At 40.8% G+C, this 6,306-nt stretch overlaps 1 protein-coding gene and 1 pseudogene across 1 annotated transcript in view; one reads left to right on the top strand and one right to left on the bottom strand.

The window, feature by feature from the left end:
• LOC111815767 overlaps positions 1–3,194 on the top strand; it is a 19,932-nt pseudogene extending 16,738 nt beyond the window's left edge.
• Pi4ka (phosphatidylinositol 4-kinase alpha) overlaps positions 1–6,306 on the bottom strand; it is a 205,003-nt gene that overhangs the window by 156,429 nt on the left and 42,268 nt on the right. The window lies entirely within an intron of this gene.

Raw genomic sequence — 6,306 nt, 5'->3', positions numbered from 1 at the left:
CTCCGAACGCCTTCAGGGCAGGTTTGGCTGGCTCTCCGAACGCCTTCAGGGCAGGTTTGGCTGGCTTGAGTTGTGGGGATCGAATCGCAGCAACCTGAGCCTGACTGCTTTGTTGAAGGAGCCACTTAAAGAACTGAGCTAAGGGGCAGGCCCCCATAATTTTTTTTTTTTTAAGCAGTTCAGACTCCTAGTGATTCTCAGCCTCCCCAGAGCTGGGATTACAGGCATGTGCAACCACACTTGGTTCTGAAGTCAGCACAGCATGCCCAGGGTTCTGAGGCAGCATGGCACGCAGTACTAGGGATTGAACTTGGGACCTTATGCTTGCCATGCAGGTGCTTAGACCATCAAGCTATCTCCCATCACTATTTGTTGATTCTTGGTATTATTTCTTAGGCAACTGGGTTCTGTTTATGAAGTCTTTGCCTACAACTACGTCTTCAAGAGTTTTATACTACTGTGTATTCCAGTGGCTTAACTGTTTATATTTTAATATTTAGATCTTTGATCCATTTTGATTTTAGTTTAGTGCATGGTGAGAGATATTGATCTAGGTTCAATCTTAGCATGTGGATAGCCAGTTTTTGCAGCACTACTTGTATCTTACTTCCAGCAAAAGTATTTGGTTCCTTGGTCAAAGATAACATAGCTGAATGTGCCTGGAGTTGTTTCTGCATTCTCTGTTCTGTTCCACTGATCCATAAGTCTTTCTGTTTTTGTTTTACCCAAAACCATGCCATTTTTATCACTAAAGCTCTGTAGTATAACCTGAAGTCTGGGAATGTGATGCCCCCTGCCTTGTCCTTGTTGTCCACAACTGCTTTTGCTATTCTAGGACTCTTTTGGTACCATACACAATTTAAGATTGCTTTCCTTAGTTCTGTGAGAAATACTATTATTAGTATTTTGATTGGGGTTGTATTAAATCTATGTAACAGTTTTAAAAGAATGGCCATTTTGACTATAGCAGTTCTGACCATCCAAGAACAGGGAATATCTTTGCATTTTCTGACGTCTTCTTTGATCTCCTTTTCAGAAGACTGTACTTTTCATGGTAGAGGTGTTTAACTTCCTTAGGTTAATTCCCAAGTGTTTCATTTCTCTTGTTGCTAATATAAAAGGTATTATTTACCTAATTTCTCACTTACTGAGTTTTTTATTGGTGTACAGAAAGGATATTGATTTTTGAGGGCTGACTGTATTTTTTTTATTTTTCTATACTACTGAATTTGGTTAATTCTAAGAGTCTTTCAGTGGAGTGTTATGGTTCTTCTGTGTAGAGCAACATGACATCTGCAAATAATGATAATACAATTTCCTCCTTCTTCCTTTCCTATCCATATCATTTTTATTTTTTTCCATTTTTTAACTGCTATGGCTAATGTCTCAAAAAACATACTGAATGAATATACTGAATGACACAAGACATTCATTGTGAGTTCCAGGCCAGCGAGGGCTACATAGTGAGTTCAAGGCCAGCCTAAACTACTTAGCAAGACTCTGTCTCAAAAAAAAAAAAAGAAAAAAGAAAAAAAAAAAGATCAAAGAAACAAAACTATATGGAACAGAAGTGGTGACAGTGGACATCCTTGTCTTGCTCTTTATTTTAAGAGGGAAAATTCTCAGTTTCTCCTTTAGTATGATGTTGGCCACTGGTTTATCACAGATGGCTTTTATCAGATTGAGATAAAAGACATTCTATTCTATTTTCTTTGGGACTTTTATCATGAGTGTCCTTGCTTTGGTTTATGTGGTATATTACATTTACGGATTTACATATATTGAACCATCCTTGGAATCAATTCTGGTCACGATATATGATCTTTTTGATGATTGCTTGCAGTTTGCCAGTATCTTACTGAGGATTTTTGTATCTACATTCATTAAAGAGATTGGCCTATAATTCTCTTTTTTTGGTTGGCCTTTTCCTGGTTTTAGAATCAGAGTAATAGTTGCTTCCAGGAATGATCTTGGGAATACTACTGCCCTTCTAGTTTCATCAAAGGGTTTGAGAAGAGTATTTTGTTTTCAAATGCTCCCTTGTTGTTGAGTAGCTATCACCTGTCTTCTCCCTCTTCCCCACCTTCAAATAAACCAACTTTTCTTAGTTTAAACCTGACTTTAGTTCTTTGCTGGCACTGGGTTTACAATCTCTGGGAGCTGCATTTTCCAGCAGATCAGCAGCTTACAGTACGTGAATAAAGATGGGAATGAAACAAGAGAGGATGTAGCTAAGCAGAGTAGATTTGAGGAAAACCCAGGCTGCAAGGAAATGAGAAGCCAACAGCAGAAAACAGCCACATTACAAGTTCTAAGACTGCACCTCCTCAAAAGGCATCCAAATAAGACTTCCAAAAGCTAATGATGGACTCCTGCCAGATGGAAGATTAGCTGTTTGCAAGTGGCTCATCAACAGAGCAGAGGAGCAGACCAGTTATTAGCTGCAGGAAAATACAAACAACTATTTCTTGTCACTAAAAGGCTGCCACATATCTTTGTGAAGCCATGAACCTGACATATCTGAGCAGGCTTGCCTGTCACTAGAATTGAAGAAGGACAGCCTCACAAAACAGCTTCTCCTCATTCAGGAAAGATGGAAGAGGACAAAGTGTGAGAAGCAAATGAAGGTCCAGCAGAACACAGACAAGACACTGCTGCTTATCTCCAAGCATCTCACAAACCCTCTGCAGAGGATACAGAGGGCCAGAATGCCCTTCTTGCTCAGAAGTACAGGCTTTCCCCAGAGAAACACCACCACAGGTTTTTGACACTGCTATATTTACTTCAGCGAAAGAGTGAGCCAACATAGCCATGTATTAGAAGCAAAGCCCCAAAAGATGACAAAAAAATTATAGAACAGGAATCCAAAATTGCAGATTTGAAGAAACATGCAGAATTCCTTCTGAGAATGAAAGATTAAGGAAAGAAAATAAAAAACTAAGGGCCAAAGAATTCAGACTTTGGAAAAGGAGCTGGATATGGATGCTGATTTTGTACAAAGATCAGAGCTATGGGGCTTGCCACCATATTGAGAAAATGCTGCAGCCTCTTCAACCTGCCAGAAGTTTACAACAAATACCAAGAAAGCCAAGGACATTGCAGTATCCAATCTCCCTCCCTTGGATTTTCTGACTCCAGAACTTCCACTTATGGAGCTCTCTGAAGACATTCTGAAAGGATTTATGAGTAATTAAAGTGGAAAGTCTTCCATTGCCAGCACCACATGCCATGCTTTCCCCATCCCAGGGTAAGCTGAGCCAGCCACTAAGTCTGGGCATGGTAGTACATGCCTGTAATCCCAGTGCTGGGGAGGCTGAAACAAAAGGATCACTATGAGTATGAGCAGCATAATGAGACCCTGTACCAAATACATAAAAAAGAAAGTAAATAAGAAAGAAGTGAAAAAGTCAGTAGAGCGGTCAGAAGAGGAAATAACTGAGTAACACAGTCAATCCAGCAAAGATTAAAAAAAAAAAAAAAAAGGAAAACCACACCCAAGGGCAGTCCTAAAATTGTCATCATCTGGCTTTTGTGAGGGAGGGGTACGGCCTGGATGTGGAAATAGTCCAGACCATGGATCTGATTCCATAGCACAGGTAATGATTCTGACCTGGCCGACACAGCTTGGAGGTAGGCTTTCCTCTGATACAAACCAAATGGCTACTTGGAATAATATTTTCAAGTAACAATGATTTTTTGTATCTTTAGGGTTTACATATACAAACCTATGTGATGTATAATTAATATATAATACCATACATAATAATGCAAAACCTAAATAATACAGTGCCCTGAAGGGCTGCCATGTATGTGAAATATGCCATTTATCATACACTGACTTATGAATTTTGTTATGCACATTTAAGTTAAAGTAAGATGCACACCTTTCTAGATGAAACTATATATGCCATATTTGCACCACTCATAACAATGATAAACTCAGGACTATGAAAACAGAAATACTTAAATTTCCATTTTATGAAGAAAGAAACCAAATAAGTAGTTTTTTTAAAAAAAAAGTATCATTTTAAGGGCCAGTGAGACAGCTCAGCAGACTAAGTACCTGCTTAACCAAGCACAAGAAGCAGGTTTGGTCCTGGCACCACATGCCATAATAACCCGCCCCTGGGAATGCCAGGCATGGTGGCACATACCTGTAATCCCAGCACTGAGGAGGCTGAAACAGGAGTTCAAGATGTGTAGTGAGACCCTATACCAAATACATTAAATAAATAAATAAATAAAATATAAAGCACCATTTTACATAATTAATCAGGTTGCAATTTAAGTTTGTTATATAATGCATTACTTGAAAAATACCAAAGAGGTATCTTGGTTTTTAATAATGTATGAGTGGAAGTAAACCTTGCTGGCAGTACCTGACTGTAAGAAATCAATAAAGTAATTGTGTTTTTAAAAGTCAAGAGTGTTGGCATTAGATCTACTCTAAAGTGCTTGTAGAATTCAGCTGAGAATCTGTTGGGACCTGGACTTTTTTTAGTAGTTTTCTTACTCTTCAATTTCTAACTGATATGGGGTTATTCAGAATTTTTATAGGTGCAGTTTTGGTAGTACATATGTATCCAGGAACCTATTCATTTCTTCTGAATTTTCCACTTTATTATAGTACAGATTGTCAAGGTAGTTACCAATAATCTGGATTTCATTAGAATCTGTTGTGATTTCACCTTTTACATTTCTAACTGCATAGATTTTTTTTTTTTTTAGTCTCAATTTAATTTCTGCTCTGGTCTTTATAATTTTCTTCCTTGTGAGCTTTGGATTTGCATTGTTCTTGCTTTCCTAGGACCTTGAAGTACATCACAGGCTAATTATCTGAGCTTGCTGTTTTTCTGATATCAACTCACTGCTACAACCTTCTCTCTTAACACTGCTTTCATTGCATCCTATAGGTTCTTGTATGTTGTGCTGGCATTATCATTTGATTGTAGGAACTGTCTAATCTGTCTTTCTGTAATTTCATCTGTGAATCAGTGATTATTCAAAAGCCTGTTACTTAATTTCCATGTGCTTGCAGTTTCTGTATTTTTTTTTTTTTTTGCTACTCATTTCTAAATTCATTGAACTATGATATAATAATAAGCATAAGGGGCCAGTTTGCTAGCTCAGTGGACGAAAGCGCCTGCTTAGGCAGAGCACAACAGCTGGGGTTCTATCTCTGGCGTGCCATCCTGGCCCCATCCACAGGGTGTGCTGAGATGGCGATTGAGACTGAGTGTGGTGGCGCACACATGTAATCCCAGCACTTGGGAGGCTGAAAACAGGAGAATCACTACGAGTCTGATCTATGATGAGACTCTGTAGAACATGGAGACCCTGTCCTAAACACAGAAGAAAAAAAAATAAGCATGGGGTAATTTGGGTTCTTTTGCATTTATTTAAGCATGCTTTATGGTGTAGTATGTGCTCTATTTTGGAGACAGTCCCACGTGCCACTGAGAAGAACATGTATTCTGTTGATGGACAGAATATGGTATAAGGGGTCCAAGCTCAGGAACAGAGTGGGCGAGACCCTCTTCCATCCCCTTGGGACCTCCCCCACCATTCCGTAGTCTCCCCCCCATGCCCACCAAGTGAGAACTTCGCCTGCATTCTCAGGACCCCCAGTACCAGGCCTAGCCCAGGCCCAGTGAGCGTGTGGGAGAGCTTTCGGCTACCCTGCGCCAGTGGGAACACTCCGGTCCAAGCCCAAGCACAACATGGGTGAGACCCTCTTCCACCCCCTTGGGACTTCCCACCACCACTACGCAGTGCCCCCCACTCCCACCCAGTGAGTGAGAACTTCTGCCACGTTCTCAGGACCCCGAGATCCAGCCCTAGCCCAGGCCCAGTGAGTGTGTGGGACAGCTTCCTTTCCCCTCTACTCCACCTTGTCCCCTTCAGACTCAGCTCAGGCCTGGCATACAGGCCTGGGGTGTAACTCTGCAGCTGCAGTCCCTGCAGAGAGAGTACGGGACAGAACCACCCAGATAGTCCAGGAGCAGAACATCTTGCCAGAGGGGCACAAACAGGTTCACTCCCAAAGGCGGCAGCAGGAAGGAGCTGAGCACAGCAGCCAGACCCAAGCCAGACACAGCTGGATAAATTCAAACTTTGTAGATCTGCACCTGAATTGCAGTAAGTGCTAAGATTATAACTGCACCAAAGGTCAGAAGCCAGTCCTATACAAAATGACAATGAGAAGGAGCAAAATGCAATCTCAGATCCCAAGCCCACCCATAACAAGTGCAGAGGACACTAAAACAGAACGAATTGGGAATCACACAGCTAAAATCAATGAATCAA

The sequence above is a fragment of the Octodon degus genome, unplaced genomic scaffold (assembly GCF_000260255.1).
Source record: "Octodon degus isolate 3935 unplaced genomic scaffold, OctDeg1.0 scaffold00021, whole genome shotgun sequence".
Taxonomy (NCBI): domain Eukaryota; kingdom Metazoa; phylum Chordata; class Mammalia; order Rodentia; family Octodontidae; genus Octodon; species Octodon degus.
The sequence above is the reverse complement of the archived record's forward strand: the minus strand, read 5'-3'. Positions and strand labels throughout refer to the sequence as shown.